The following is a 17,597-nucleotide window of genomic DNA, read 5'->3' on the forward strand; positions in this document are numbered from 1 at the left end:
TGTATGATGCCCACAAAAAACAAAATTTCAATATGAAAGTCGTTGTTCTATGGACAATCAGTGACTTTCTTGCATATGGTATGTTATCTGGTTGGAGCACACATGGGAGGTTGGCATGTCCGTACTGCATAGAGGATACAAAAACTTTTAGATTGACACATGGATGGAAGTCTTGCTGGTTTGAGTATCAACGTCGATTTCTACCCAGCGACCATTCGTTACGACGACAAAGGAATGTGTTTCGAGCATGCACAACTGAAATGAAAGGTTCACCCACAAGATTGTCTGGCATAAAGATTTTAAGAAGATTGCGATACTTTTCAGATGCCCGTAGTCCGACGTCCTTCCTTGGATTTGGGAAGGATCATAATTGGACAAAGAAATCTATTTTTTGGGAACTACCATATTGGTCGACTCTATTGATACGACATAATTTGGATGTGATGCTTGTAGAGAAAAATGTGTTTGATAATGTATTCAATACAGTAATGAATGTTAAAGGAAAAACAAAGGATAATCTGAAGGCCCGTATGGATTTAAAAGTAATATGTAAAAGACTGGAATTGAAACTCAAAGAGTATAATGGCAAAGTACTGAAACCAAAGGCAAAGTACGTGCTTGGACCTGTTCAAATAAAGCAGGTATGTCAATGGTTGTGGCAGTTGAGATTTCCGGATGGATATGTCTCTAACATTGCTCGGGCTGTGAAGATTGACGATGAACATTTATATGGGTTGAAGAGTCATGATTGTCATATCTTTATGCAACGATTGATACCCCTAGCATTTCATGATATGTTAGACAAACCTATATGGGGGGTATTGTCTGAGTTGAGTGAATTTTTTAAAACATTGTGCGCATCAAAAGTTGTAGTATCTGATGTAAAGATTATCGATGACTCTATCATCACCATTGTTTGTCTGCTAGAAAAGATTTTTCTGCCAGTATTTTTCGATGTTATGAAACATTTGATCATACATTTGCCATATGAACTAAGGGTTGGTGGCCTTGTGCAATATCGATGGATGTACCCATTTGAAAGGTATATGTTTTCTTATATTTGTCTCTTCAATAACAAATATTTCAAATTTGAAATGTATATTTTTGACAGATGCATGTTTGACCTCAAAAAAAAGGTTCATAATAAAGCAAGAGTAGAAGGCTCTATTTGTGAGGCGTTGACTTTAAAAGAGATTTCAAATTTCTCATGTTTGTACTTTGAACCTCACATTCCAACACGTTACACATGCCCGACTCGTAACAATGATGGAGAACAATTTACTATAGCTGACAAGCTGTCGATATTTCAACCACTTGGGCATGCATTTGGTAGTTGCCGATCAAGACTCTTGACAGATCGAGAGCAAGACACAACACACATCTATATTCTTTTTAATTGCTCAGCGATCGACCCATACATCGAGTAAGTATATGTAGACGCAACACAATTCTAAATCATTTTATGTGTTATACGTGCATACATGGTTCGGTAATATAAGTATTTGTGGTTTGATGACGATTTGATATGGAGTTGCTAAGAGAAGTTTCACATCTCACTGATGCAGAAGTACAAAAAGAACATGAAACTTAGTTTGTGGAGTGGTTGAAAGAGTTGGTAAGGACACTCACATAAATTGTGTACTTGTAAGCAATACTAAGTTACTTAATTGGTCATGATCACAATCATTGTTTATGTTTGTGTGTAGGTCCGCCATGGTGATGTTAAAGATTAAGGAATATGTGATTTACAAAATGGTCTAACTAAAGTTGTGCAATGTTACAACGGGTACATCGTAAATGGTTATCGATTCCATACAAAAGACTACGGTATAAACAAATCAATGATGAATAGTGGTGTGTGTGTCAAGGGTAGCCGCTACGGTGAAAATGAACATAATTACTACGGTGTTATAGATGAAATAATGGAGTTGACTTACTTAGTCATAAATAATAGGGTAACTTTATTCAAGTGTCATTGGTTTGATCCAACTGCAACAAGAGTCGACAAATCCTCAGGCATTGTGGAAGTGAATCATAAATCAAAGTTTGGAACATATGAATCATTCATATTAGCCTCGCAAGCTCAACAACTTTATTATACTTCATATCCGAGTACAAAAAAAGACAGATACAAATGAATGGTGGGCAGTTTGCAAGGTGAAGTCCAAACTATACCCTGAGTATGATCAGTTACAAGAAGACAAGTTAACTGAAGAGAGTGATTACTATCAATTAGATGATATCTATGACTTCTCTTACGGTTACGATGTTGCACATGTTATGCATGTCATATCGCCATTGGTTGATGAAACATTCATAGAATAATGTGATTCAAATGATATACCAAGTGGATGGGTGATCATGCATAGATTTTAGGTACATTTTACATAAAAATATGCATGATTTCATATTAAAATCAATTAAAAAACCCATCTATATGTTAGGATAGAGCATGTTAATAAAAAATAAAAAATAAAGAAAATAAAGAAAAATGGTGTTATTTTGCAAGTTAGTATATGTTTTATATTGTTACTAAAATAATGTAAGTTTTCTTTATAGAAAAGAAGAAAAAAATTAATTATTAAATATTCATATTAGAGTAGTTTTATTTTTTTAAAAAGAAAAAAATATAGTCAAATGAGTTTTTTTTGTAAATAATTTTCGTTTTCAAAGTGTTTTTAATTTTTGAATTTTTTTTAACAAACCGGTTTGCCCTTTTAAAAACCGACGGAAGGAAAAATTTTCCACCGTCTCACCCTCTGGCGCCAACGCCTCTTTTTCCCCTTTGGTTTCTGTCTTTTTCCCTTTTTTCCACCGCCGGATTCATCTTTTCCCCCATTTTTCTCATGCTCTCCCTGATTTCTCCTCCTTCTTCTGTTTCTGTTTCCTCAATCCGGCAGAGTTCTTCAGTCGACGACAGTGTAAGCGGTGGAGGCCACCTCTCCCTTGTTCCCTCCAGTTCACGGTAACGTCTTCTTCTTCTTCTTCTTCTTCTTCTTCTTTTTCCACATTCATCTTCTTCTTATGGTTTGCTTAATGAATTCAGGTTGTGTTTCTGTGTAAAGAAAAACAAAAAAAAGAAAGAAGAACGGAAAGAAAAAAACTCGATCATTGCTGTTTCTGATTTTTTTTCATCGTCTGATTTCTGCTTTTTTATTTTCAATGCCTCATCTGATTTTCGTTTGTTGTTTCAATGCATTGTTTGATGTTGTTTTTGTTTCAATTTACAAATGAATTTCTGTTTCAATGCATCGTCTAATTTGAAGTTCATGTTTATCGTCGTCTGATTTCTTGTTCTTTCATTAATTTTCTGTTTGTTTGTTTTTACAGCATCGTAAATTTTTTATCTCATCTTCTGTTTTCAATTTACGGATAATTTCCTGTTTCTTAGTTTAAATTCATATTTTCTGAAATTTCTTAATTGTTACATTTACTGTTTCCTTCCATAGCATTTACCGCTTTAACATTGCAATTGATTTAGGTTTTCTTCAGAACTTCATTTCCTGTTTTACACAGTCATATTCTTGTTTCTTTCTATAATGATCGATTCTTATTTTCTGTATTTTCTAATTCTCTGTTTTGTAACTTTCGATTACTGTTTTTATCACTTGTTTTCAGTCATTTTCATTAATTTGATGGAATTTGCATACTTGATATACTTGTGTATCATTGCTATATCTGTATTTGTTGATACAGATTTCTAAAAGAATCTGTGTAATACCCATGATTTTTATCAGATAAATAAATGTAGATTTTAAGTCATTAAGGTAATACACGAATATTTTATGGTTTTAATTATTTATTCGTAATTGGATCTTAAATAACCTATTTGGATCCTGGAAATAAATCGGATTTTTTATGAGACAATTTCCACAACACTTTAGTGGGAATTGGTATAGCTTAAGGCGAGGTTCAGATCCACAATATTGCATTTGGATCTTCGATATCAGAACTTCAAATATTAATCTGGATCCTTGGATCCAGATTTATTTAAAGAGTGTATCAAGCATAATGGACCCCGGATTCATAGTAAGTTAGTAGATATTTATAATAATGTAATTGGATCCACAACATTTTTAATTCGTGTTATACTTAATATTTAATAAGTTAAATATTTAGATGTGGGTCTGGATCCTCAGATGGATCCGGATATGCCCAAGACTTGGACCCAGCTGTGGCGGGTTCGGGTTCGGGTTCGGGTTCAGCCGAACCAAACAGGCACCCGACAGCACGTTAAAACCAAGTAAAAAAAACAAAACAAAACAAAACAAAACAAAGCAAAAGCCCTACCCGATAAAAACGAGTGTTAGGGTTCGTTTTTGAACCCTAACACAGTGTGGAAGTAAGGAAGCTGAGGAAGGGGGATGCGCGGCCGCCGTGTGAAGGGGAGGGTAGCAGATCCCCTTCCGATCTTCGTGGCACCCTTCCATATCTCGCCTCCTTCCTCTCCCATTTAGCCGAACCCTCTCTCTCTCTCGGTCTCCCTCAACTCCCTTCCGTTTCTCTTTTCCTCTCCCTCCCAATTTCCTTTCTTTCTTACACCAGCCGGTGGAGAACGCACGACTCACACGAGCACGACAGCGAGGTTACTTTGGTTTTTCCATCTCTCTCGTTCGTGTTCGTGGAGTCGGCGTGAGGAGGGCTTGGCTTCACAGCGGCTAGGGAGAAACAATCGCACAAAGTTGGGGATTTCGCATTGCCGAGGTAGGTTTTTACTATGCTTTTCGCATATGTATTAAGTTACTAGTATGTGTTGGATTTGTCGTGAATCCCAAATCAAAAAAAAAAAATGGGATTTGGTTTGCCGAAAATCCCAAATCTTCGATTTGGGGATTTTGGAATTTTCGACGGTAGGATTGGCAACGATTTTGTAGGGTCTATCGTGATTTTATCGGGTATTTGTTCCAAAGAGGTAATGGTTTGCAATACAATCTCTATGAGTGGACTGAAGCTGTGCAAAACCTTGGTTCTGTGTGGTTACTGATTATCGTAAAGGGTTTTTTTTTCATATACTGATTTTTGGAAATCCCAATTCTTTTAATCCTCTGTCCATTCTATTGGATCGTGCTGGACCTTGCATGATATATGATCAGGCGTGTGCCTACTGAAATCTAAAGTAGTCAAGACCCTTTATGGTTATGGCTACATTCGACTTTCTTTTAATAGACAAGTTCATAAAAAAAAAAATGGGGATTTGTAGTTCTGTACTGTCTATACTGAATGGGTGTGTTATTTTTCTTTCCTGCAAATGTTATTTATATCTTAATGATCCAAGCTATCTGGTCTTTTATTCAGAACATCGATTACTCCATTTTTTTGGGGATTTGCATATTCTGTTGTTTCTAGTAGGCTGCAGTTCTGTGTTTTGTTTTAGTTGTTGTCGGTGAAGAGATGAATAATAATAACTTAGAAGTTATCATTATTATGCCTGAAATTAAAGACCTTTTGGGGTTGCTAATGCTCACCCTTATCAGATACTCTGATCTGATTGTTGGGTCTTAAAGTCAAAAACAATATGGTTTGCAACGTTAGATTAGATCATGTAATATGTACATTATAGTCCACCCATCCAGTTAATATACAGCATGTTATGTTATTCCTTATAAGCACAAACATTTGGTGGATGTTAATACTCATATAGATTTGATTATATAACTGAACCTAGTAAACTTTTTTTTTATGGTAGATGGTTTTAGAAGTATACTTATATAACACAATAAACTGTAATATGGGATAAGTCTCATGGTTTTCTTTTGTTGCATAAGTTGTATTTCCACTGTAAGGTTCAACTGTTGTAGCTTGTACTGTGTTTTATTCCTATATCAATTAATTAGGGGTCCTTGGTGCTCATTGATTGCTGTTACTGGAAAAGCCTGTGTACGTTACTCGGTTATGAGTAGAGCATCAGTGTTCAGCCCATATGAACATTGCAGTAACTTTTGATTTTGATAAATTATGTGATGCCCATTTACACTGTTATACGTACACAGAGTCTGTTCACCAGTACTTGGGTGAACTACTTTTCAAACTTTAAATCAGAGCTCTCACTAAACTCAGAAGAAAATCAAGACTATAATGATTGCCTTGCTAACTACATAACACAGATAGAGTCTGTAAGTGTATGAATAATACTAGCAGTTTGTTACACGCAGTAAATGCTGTGGGTGTAGATCCTCATACCATGATAATACGGATTTTTAATTTTTGAACTGCCATGTCAGAACTAATACATGATATTTACTGATTTCAGGTGCTTAAAAAGGGGTAATACCAGAAATATATTGATAATTATGATTCCTGCACACTTCTAAATTACATGTTCTTTCACTCAATTCTTATTATACTTCTATTTCACATTTTGGTGATGCCTGTACACTGTCTACATGAAGTAGTAGGATTAGGTTTGGATAATAACACAATGGTGCTTGATGAGATGAATACTTATATGAAGCCGTATACTAGATCCTTTGTGAGATACTTGAAAAGGGAACCTAACTGAAACCCTCTAAATAATGAACTCCTGACCAAACCTTTGGGTCGGTTATTGCTGGCACTTGGGTGATATTAGATACCTGAAAAAAAAAAAGAAGCAAACAAACAAACCAACAGTGTTTTTAAATTGCCATTAAGAATTGTAATTCGTTATGAGATTGTAGGTGGACTTTCTACTTGTAGTTGGATATATGTGATGTGACCTATTTATGAAACACTATGTTTTACACTTTAGTAATAAATCGAATTGTAATAGAAATGGGTGTATATGCAATTTGGTTTTATCTGAATTTTTTTTCCATATAAACTGCTGACATTCAAATCTGGAATTGTCTGAGTTTTGACTGCTTTCTGTAGAAGAGCTATGAGACATATAAATGAAATGTCATTTATTGAAATTGTTTGTTGCATGCAGTCAAGTTATGTGAATTTGCTTTCCCTTGTCCACTGAGAATTCAAAATGAATGATAGGGAGTTTGGGAATCATGCCTAATTGGGCAATATGGATTGGGTACCTGATGCAGGTACTTTTGTTAATGAACGTGTACTCAATGTCAATAACATTGGTGAGAAAATTAAAGGTTAATTTCTGTGAGCCTGACTGGTTGAAAGATACTGGGGCATTTTTGTCCGATTGGTTTAAAAGTACCGAAGCATTTAGAATAATGATCATATTACTGATAAGAACTTAAATTTAATTCTTGTTGCTCGACTGGTTTAAAGGCACCGGAGCACTTTGAGTGGGTTATGCAATCAATATGACAAAGGATGGGAACTGTTCTATGCACCTTGGTAAAATGACTAAGGTTGAGATTTCTACTACTATGATAGTAGAAAGAAGTTGTTGAAATGCCTCATACTTCGGGAAAATAATTAAATGAAAAGATTAACCCACTCAGATTCGGGCTTACCTTGGAGAGGGTAGGTGGTACAAAACTCTGGGGACATGTGTTTAGCTTCAAGCGTAAAGCGACTCGTTGGTCCCAGTCCTTAGAGTTGGGGGACCCGGACTACCAAATGTGTCCTAGGTGGTAGTTCCATGTTCTTCTGCAGAAGTTAGGGATGCATCCTGTTTTGGTTTTGGCCTTTGGGAGTTTTTCTCGGTCACTGGACGCTCCCTTGGGATTTCAGTCACAGTTAGAATGTTTGGGTTAATAAAACAACTTTGAATAATATACCCCTGAACGTTCTCTTCTGTGATGGTTGCCTCGGCCCGTGTGTACCCGCGGGATAAGATAAGATAAGAAAAGATAAACATCAATTAGAACATTCTAGGTATCACAGTGAGTGGAGTTTTAGGGAGACATGTTTATATTCTTTCAGCATGTTCTGAGCTTGTGATGAAATGAAATACTGAAAGGTGTAGATATGAGATAATTGAATTCATATTGTGGTTGTTACATGACTGTTATGCATGTTGCTGTTGTTGCATAATCCGCTTTACTTGCTTATGTATATGTCTGTTATAGTTGTTGCATAGTCTGCTTCACTTACTTTTAAGCATTCAATGGAATCGGTGGCCATGATATATTTAAATGCTGCAAATGATATTACCTTATCATGAGATGAATTTTGTACTCCTGCAATGGTTGATTTGGTCTTGGTAGTGTTTATATATTCTAGCTAGAAACTTAAATTAACAATGTGCAGTAGTTTAGTAATGTTTATATTCTCATGCTATGTTTTATTGTCCATAATTAAACAAATCCCTTGCATACTTGTTACTTAGTATATTTGCCAAATTTACAGTAATTCCTACTTAGACGTGGTAGTCTAATTCCAATCAATCTACAAATTTTCAGGTAAAGAATAGAGTTTATGAGCGGCTGCGGGATGAGGCATCAGATCGAGATTTTTGGATTTATTGTTCCAAGGATCGCTTGAGTTTATTGTAAATTTTAATTGTTCATATCATTTAAAACTCTGATGATCTTCATTAATATTGAAATGAAATAAATGTTTTGGGTTTCTCTCCACCGTAATGTCTCGAAATGTTTAACCTTATTTTATTTCTTGTTTCCGCTGTTATATATATATAAAAAAAAAATCCTCTAAAATTTGGGTTAAAATTTCAGGGTGTTACAAATGGTATCAGAGCTTGGGAACAATAAATCAAAGATCACGATCGTGCCACACCCTGCAAGCGCTCTATGAGTATAATTTATTTTGTTTTGTTATTGTAAATTTTAACTGTTCATATCATTTAAAACTCTGATGATCTTCATTAATATTGAAATGTAATAAATGTTTTGGGTTTCTCTCCACCGTAATGTCTTGAAATGTTTAACCTTATTTTATTTCTTGTTTCCGCTATTATATAAAAAAAATATTTCTCTAAAATTTGGGTTAAAATTTCAGGGTGTTACAAATGGTATCAGAGCTTGGGAACAATAAATCAAAGATCACGATCGTGCCACACCCTGCAAGCGCTCTGTGAGTATAATTTATTTTGTTTTGTTATTGGTCTTGTTACTTGTTCTTTTGTGATGCTCATATTAGTATATAGGTAAATCCACGCCTACAATTTATTGATTTTGACCTATTAGGTGAATGATACATCACGCTTATAATGATTAGTGTTTAGGTTGTTGATTTATCACGCCAACAAATCCTTAGTGTCAACCTACTAGATGGAGGTACCACGCCTACATAGTTTCTTTGTAGATGATCGTATTATGACTGTCTGAATGGATGTATCATACTTGTATAACATAATTGATGTGTGTATTATGGATTTTTGACTAAATTTCTTAGAAGATATGTGCGTGCGTTTCATGTCGAAATAATTGAATGTGATAGGATGCAAGGATTATCAATACACATGAAATGATGAAATGATCTGCATGTCTTATATACATATATGATTGAAAGCCTATCTGCATAACTCGAACTATGTAGAAGTTACGTATCTTGAGGTTTAATTGATTCTTGATATATACAAGATCTCATTGTATAAGACTCATGTTTTGGTTACGCATGCTTCAATATTAAATATAGAAAATGCCATGTTCCTAGTGGCAATGATATGATGCATAGGATAATATGCTTTAGTATGATAGAATTGAAATGCCACGTGATCTGAAATTTTGAAAGCATGTGATATATGCTTAAGTTTAATAGTGAACTATAGTTCATGGAACCATAATGGTGAAAGGTGTAATTTTATGATTTATGTGCCAAACGAAGTAATGAGGCATATTGAGGATATCTATGCTTGTGCCCATATTGGTGGCTACCGACCTTGAGAGCGGTCGATCGTAGTTATGTATATACCACTATTTTGGCACCTGGTGAGGACCCTTTCCATAAAGGGTTATCTGTGAAGGCGTGTATGACCAAGATCAGGTAATCCGGCTTGAATGGTAGATCTCCGTAAGGTAATACATTGTCCAAGAACGGGCAGCCGCAAAGACGGTAAGTTCCTGTGAGGAAGTGTAATGCCCAAGACCGGGTATACCATCTAGGGCGGTAATTCCGTGTGAGGTTGTGCATTTCTTAGACCAGATGATCCGACGTGGATCTTATTAATCTTTAATTAATAAAGAGTCATGTCAAATTGGGAGAATTTGCTGAGATTGATTGATATAGCCTATTAGAGATCAATAGATTTGGCTTTAGTTATAGCAGAACTGGATCAATATTGATTTTAAATCTTGATATAATGACATGTTTGTATCTTTTGAGAATAGAAGAGCCACTCTTTGAGAGATTCTAGACCTTGATTTGAGAATATGCTTGGGTCTTGTGTGAAAAGATGGTACCATTTTGAGAATAACATCTTGAGCAAGGTTATGACAAGTGACAACTGGCCACACAAAACCTTGAGAATTAGAAATAAGTGAACGTTATTCAGGACAAAAAGTCTGTTAGAAATAGCGAGGACAACAAACAACGTTGTAATTATGATAAAATAAAGAAAACTCCACCCAATAATCAAGAACAAGCTAAAGGAATAGCACGTCGTGTCTATCAGTTGTGACTAAACAAGTATGAAGTAGTGAATATACACTCTAATTGTCTTAGGTTAAGACTTTCCTGATATTTAGTACGTTTTCGCCATCAAAAGAATCATGTATGAATTTTGACGAGACTGACTTTTAGCTCCAAACGTCTCTTAGAAACTCATGGTGCGTTGTCCTGCTCCTTGTATGTTGGGATATATGTTGGGAGCTTGCACATATATGTGCATCCTTGTCGATACCAACTCCCTCAGACTACGATATCTACGGGAATACTGTAATGAAATTTCGAGGACGAAATTCTTTTTAGGGGGAAAGGATGTAATACCCATGATTTTTATCAGATAAATAAATGTAGATTTTAAGTCATTAAGGTAATACACGAATATTTTATGGTTTTAATTATTTATTCGTAATTGGATCTTAAATAACCTATTTGGATCCTGGAAATAAATCGGATTTTTTTATGAGACAATTTCCACAACACTTTAGTGGGAATTGGTATAGCTTAAGGCGAGGTTCAGATCCACAATATTGCATTTGGATCTTCGATATCAGAACTTCAAATATTAATCTGGATCCTTGGATCCAGATTTATTTAAAGAGTGTATCAAGCATAATGGACCCCGGATTCATAGTAAGTTAGTAGATATTTATAATAATGTAATTGGATCCACAACATTTTTAATTCGTGTTATACTCAATATTTAATAAGTTAAATATTTAGATGTGGGTCTGGATCCTCAGATGGATCCGGATATGCCCAAGACTTGGACCCAGCTGTGGCGGGTTCGGGTTCGGGTTCAGGTTCAACCGAACCAAACAGGCACCCAACAACACGTTAAAACCAAGTAAAATAAAACAAAAAAAAAACAAAGCAAAAGCCCTACCCGATAAAAACGAGTGTTAGGGTTCGTTTTTGAACCCTAACACAGCGTGGAAGTAAGGAAGCTGAGGAAGGGGGATGCGCAGCCGCCGTGTGAAGGGGAGGGTAGCAGATCCCCTTCCGATCTTCGTGGCACCCTTCCATATCTCGCCTCCTTCCTCTCCCATTTAGCCGAACCCTCTCTCTCTCTCGGTCTCCCTCAACTCCCTTCCGTTTCTCTTTTCCTCTCCCTCCCAATTTCCTTTCTTTCTTACACCAGCCGGTGGAGAACGCACGACTCACACGAGCACGGCAGCGAGGTTACTTCGGTTTTTCCATCTCTCTCGTTTGTGTTCGTGGAGTCGGCGTGAGGAGGGCTTGGCTTCACAGCGGCTAGGGAGAAACAATCGCACAAAGTTGGGGATTTCGCATTGCCGAGGTAGGTTTTTACTATGCTTTTCGCATATGTATTAAGTTACTAGTATGTGTTGGATTTGTCGTGAATCCCAAATCAAAAAAAAAAAATTGGGATTTGGTTTGCCGAAAATCCCAAATCTTCGATTTGGGGATTTTGGAATTTTCGACGGTAGGATTGGCAACGATTTTGTAGGGTCTATCATGATTTTATCGGGTATTTGTTCCAAAGAGGTAATGGTTTGCAATACAATCCCTATGAGTGGACTGAAGCTGTGCAAAACCTTGGTTCTGTGTGGTTACTGATTATCGTAAAGGGTTTTTTTTTTCATATACTGATTTTTGGAAATCCCAATTCTTTTAATCCTCTGTCCATTCTATTGGATCGTGCTGGACCTTGCATGATATATGATCAGGCGTGTGCCTACTGAAATCTAAAGTAGTCAAGACCCTTTATGGTTATGGCTACATTCGACTTTCTTTTAATAGACCAGTTCATAAAAAAAAAATGGGGATTTGTAGTTCTGTACTGTCTATACTGAATGGGTGTGTTATTTTTCTTTCCTGCAAATGTTATTTATATCTTAATGATCCAAGCTATCTGGTCTTTTATTTAGAACATCGATTACTCCATTTTTTTTGGGATTTGCATATTCTGTTGTTTCTAGTAGGCTGCAGTTCTGTGTTTTGTTTTAGTTGTTGTCGGTGAAGAGATGAATAATAATAACTTAGAAGTTATCATTATTATGCCTGAAATTAAAGACCTTTTGGGGTTGCTAATGCTCACCCTTATCAGATACTCTGATCTGATTGTTGGGTCGTAAAGTCAAAAACAATATGGTTTGCAACGTTAGATTAGATCATGTAATATGTACATTATAGTCCACCCATCCAGTTAATATACATCATGTTATGTTATTCCTTATAAGCACAAACATTTGGTGGATGTTAATACTCATATAGATTTGATTATATAACTGAACCTAGTAAACTTTTTTTTTTATGGTAGATGGTTTTAGAAGTATACTTATATAACACAATAAACTGTAATATGGGATAAGTCTCATGGTTTTCTTTTGTTGCATAAGTTGTATTTCCACTGTAAGGTTCAACTGTTGTAGCTTGTACTGTGTTTTATTCCTATATCAATTAATTAGGGGTCCCTGGTGCTCATTGATTGCTGTTACTGGAAAAGCCTGTGTACGTTACTCGGTTATGAGTAGGGCATCAGTGTTCAGCCCATATGAACATTGCAGTAACTTCTGATTTTGATAAATTATGTGATGCCCATTTACACTGTTATACGTACACAGAGTCTGTTCACCAGTACTTGGGTGAACTACTTTTCAAACTTTAAATCAGAGCTCTCACTAAACTCAGAAGAAAATCAAGACTATAATGATTGCCTTGCTAACTACATAACACAGATAGAGTCTGTAAGTGTATGAATAATACTAGCAGTTTGTTACACGCAGTAAATGCTGTGGGTGTCGATCCTCATACCATGATAATACGGATTTTTAATTTTTGAACTGCCATGTCAGAACTAATATATGATATTTACTGATTTCAGGTGCTTAAAAAGGGGTAATACCAGAAATATATTGATAATTATGATTCCTGCACACTTCTAAATTACATGTTCTTTCACTCAATTCTTATTATACTTCTATTTCACATTTTGGTGATGCCTGTACACTGTCTACATGAAGTAGTAGGATTAGGTTTGGATAATAACACAATGGTGCTTGATGAGATGAATACTTATATGAAGCCGTATACTAGATCCTTTGTGAGATACTTGAAAAGAGAACCTAACTGAAACCCTCTAAATAATGAACTCCTGACCAAACCTTTGGGTCGGTTATTGCTGGCACCTGGGTGATATTAGATACCTGAAAAAAAAAAGAAGCAAACAAACAAACCAACAGTGTTTTTAAATTGCCATTAAGAATTGTAATTCGTTATGAGATTGTAGGTGGGCTTTCTACTTGTAGTTGGATATATGTGATGTGACCTATTTATGAAACACTATGTTTTACACTTTAGTAATAAATCGAATTGTAATAGAAATGGGTGTATATGCAATTTGGTTTTATCTGAATTTTTTTTTCATATAAACTACTGACATTCAAATCTGGAATTGTCTGAGTTTTGACTGCTTTCTGTAGAAGAGCTATGAGACATATAAATGAAATGTCATTTATTGAAATTGTTTGTTGCATGCAGTCAAGTTATGTGAATTTGCTTTCCCTTGTCCACTGAGAATTCAAAATGAATGATAGGGAGTTTGGGAATCATGCCTAATTGGGCAATATGGATTGGGTACCTGATGCAGGTACTTTTGTTAATGAACGTGTACTCAATGTCAATAACATTGGTGAGAAAATTAAAGGTTAATTTCTGTGAGCCTGACTGGTTGAAAGATACTGGGGCATTTTTGTCCGATTGGTTTAAAAGTACCAAAGCATTTAGAATAATGATCATAATACTGATAAGAACTTAAATTTAATTCTTGTTGCTCGACTGGTTTAAAGGCACCGGAGCACTTTGAGTGGGTTATGCAATCAATATGACAAAGGATGGGAACTGTTGTATGCACCTTGGTAAAATGACTAAGGTTGAGATTTCTACTACTATGATAGTAGAAAGAAGTTGGGGAAATGCCCCATACTTCGGGAAAATAATTAAATGAAAAGATTAACCCACTCAGATTCAGGCTTACCTTGGAGAGGGTAGGTGGTACAAAACTCTGGGGACATGTGTTTAGCTTCGAGCGTAAAGCGACTCGTTGGTCTCAGTCCTCAGAGTTGGGGGACCCGGACTACCAAATGTGTCCTAGGTGGTAGTTCCATGTTCTTCTGCAGAAGTTAGGGATGCATCCTGTTTTGGTTTTGGCCTTTGGGAGTTTCTCTCGGTCACTGGCCGCTCCCTTGGGATTTCAGTCACAGTTAGAATGTTTGGGTTAATAAAACAACTTTGAATAATATACCCCTGAACGTTCTCTTCTGTGATGGTTGCCTCGGCCCGTGTGTACCCGCGGGATAAGATAAGATAAGAAAAGATAAACATCAATTAGAATATTCTAGGTATCACAGTGAGTGGAGTTTTAGGGAGACATGTTTATATTCTTCCAGCATGTTCTGAGCTTGTGATGAAATGAATTACTGAAAGGTGTAGATATGAGATAATTGAATTCATATTGTGGTTGTTACATGACTGTTATGCATGTTGCTGTTGTTGCATAATCCGCTTTACTTGCTTATGTATATGTCTGTTATAGTTGTTGCATAGTCTGCTTCACTTACTTTTAAGCATTCAATGGAATCGGTGGCCATGATATATTTAAATGCTGCAAATGATATTACCTTATCATGAGATGAATTTTGTACTCCTGCAATGGTTGATTTGGTCTTGGTAGTGTTTATATATTCTAGCTAGAAACTTAAATTAACAATGTGCAGTAGTTTAGTAATGTTTATATTCTCATGCTATGTTTTATTGTCCATAATTAAACAAATCCCTTGCATACTTGTTACTTAGTATATTTGCCAAATTTACAGTAATTCCTACTTAGACGTGGTAGTCTAATTCCAATCAATCTACAAATTTTCAGGTAAAGAATAGAGTTTATGAGCGGCTGCGGGATGAGGCATCAGATCGAGATTTTTGGATTTATTGTTCCAGGGATCGCTTGAGTTTATTATAAATTTTAACTGTTCATATCATTTAAAACTCTGATGATCTTCATTAATATTGAAATGAAATAAATGTTTTGGGTTTCTCTCCACCGTAATGTCTCGAAATGTTTAACCTTATTTTATTTCTTGTTTCCGCTGTTATATATATAAAAAAAAAATTCCTCTAAAATTTGGGTTAAAATTTTGGGGTGTTACAATCTGTCACAAGAATTCCAAACACTGATATCAAATAGATATATGTTTGATAGATATGTTATTACTGAATATTGATACACAGTGTGTTGTGTCGGCTGAGTGGTGATAGCTGAGTGATTCTTGATTTCTGCATATTGTTATCATTTTAGCATCAATTTAGTTTTTTTTAATTCAGCATATGCATGTATTGAATCTGCTAGTTTTTCATCCAGTTTTCTCTGTTACATTCATGCAAGCTTTGTTTCATCTGATTTGCATTTGTTTTCCCTTGTTCTAGTAGTGCGTTCTGTTGTGCTTTCCTATTTGCATCTAGCATCAGTATGTTCTGTGCTACTTAGTTGTTCACGTATAGTATAGATGTTTACATAGTTGATCATACTCTAGATCCTAAATAATTTTCAGTTTTAGATTGTTTTTATCATACTTGGTAGTTTCTTCCTATATATTGCTCGTGTTTCTTTGTTTTGTGCAGGATCACACAGGAATGGAGCAAAAATGATCATGTAACACGGAAGCGCAAGAGTATAAGATTTTTTTCTTTTATTTTAGATTTTAGGCATTTAATTGGGCTTGTAAATATTGTCTTTTACGCCCTCTGCGAAGGGTATTCATTTATTGTAATAGTTAGTTGTTTGGTTTTCTAGCACATTTTATATTTTACATTTTGGCAATAAAGAATAGTTTAAATTTGTGTGCTTGAATACGAAATATTTTTGTTCCCTGAGTTCGACCCGATCTCTATCACTAGTGAGAACCGGTTTTTATTATTTGATGTCTGGTTTTCACATGTTTTACACATAAAAATCTTTTCAAAATTACAAAAAATTTCAAAATAGACATCAATGGGCAAATAATGAAGAAGAAGATGAAGATGAAGAAGAAGAAGAAGAATATGAAAGTAAGTGATGAGGAAAAATTCTCGAGCTAGCGAGCAAAATCTTGTAATACAAACCTCTATTTGAATGTATTATAATGTTTTTAATGTATTGCAATACTTAATGTGAATAATTTGAATGTATAGAAATGTATTGCAATGATTTGAATGTTTTGAATGTATTATTGCAATACTTGACGTGAATGATTTGAATGTTTTGAATGTATTATTGCAATACTTGATGTGAATGATTTGAATGTATTATTGCAATACTTGATGTGAATGATTTGAATGTTTTGAATGTATAGAAATGTATTGCAATGATTTGAATGTTTTGAATATATTATTGCAATACTTGATGTGAATGATTTGAATATATAGAAATGTATTGCAATGATTTGAATGTTTTGAATGTATTATTGCAATACTTAATGTGAATGATTTGAATGTATTATTGCAATACTTGATGTGAATGATTTGAATGTTTTGAATGTATAAAAATGTATTGCAATGATTTGAATGTATTATTGCAATACTTGATTTGAATGATTTGAATATTTTAAATGTATTATTGCAATACATGATGTGAATGATTTGAATGTTTTGAATGTATTATTGCAATACTTGATGTGAATAATTTGAATGATTTGAATGTATTGCAATACTTGATTTGAATTATTTGAATGTATTGAAATACTTGATGTGAATGATTTGAAACAATTTAAATGTATTCCATGACATTTTTTATTTGTTAGAATATGGTTCGTGGAGGTTACACTCGCCGTTCATCTAGTGGTAGTCAGTCTCGGCCTTCATCTTCACGGGCTCCTTTGATATGTATATCATTTAACTAATTGGATACTTGATTAGTTGAAATGTGCATTCTGAGAATTTCTAACGTATTTTTTTACAGATGATGTTCCGTCTGTACATGACCCACCTACACCAGCTGATCATACAAGTCAGGATGCAGGGTCTTCTCAATCTGGCACAAGAAGACTCATTCGAATAGTGTATATCGATAATCGACCGTAAGTATTTCATTTTCACTTATTGCATATCTTATAAATATTGTATATTGATATTTACTGTGTACC

At 35.0% G+C, this 17,597-nt stretch overlaps 1 long non-coding RNA gene across 1 annotated transcript; it reads left to right on the forward strand.

Moving 5' to 3' along the window:
- Positions 1-11,379: 11,379 nt before the first annotated feature.
- LOC149840187 (uncharacterized) lies at positions 11,380-15,520 on the forward strand. Its single transcript, XR_016431534.1, has 2 exons — positions 11,380-11,755; positions 15,347-15,520. It is a non-coding gene; the product is annotated as an uncharacterized LOC149840187 (long non-coding RNA).
- The last annotated feature ends 2,077 nt before the right edge of the window (positions 15,521-17,597 follow it).

This window comes from Nuphar pumila, chromosome 4 (genome assembly GCF_984573655.1).
Source record: "Nuphar pumila chromosome 4, dmNupPumi1.hap1.1, whole genome shotgun sequence".
Classification (NCBI taxonomy): Eukaryota; Viridiplantae; Streptophyta; class Magnoliopsida; order Nymphaeales; family Nymphaeaceae; genus Nuphar; species Nuphar pumila.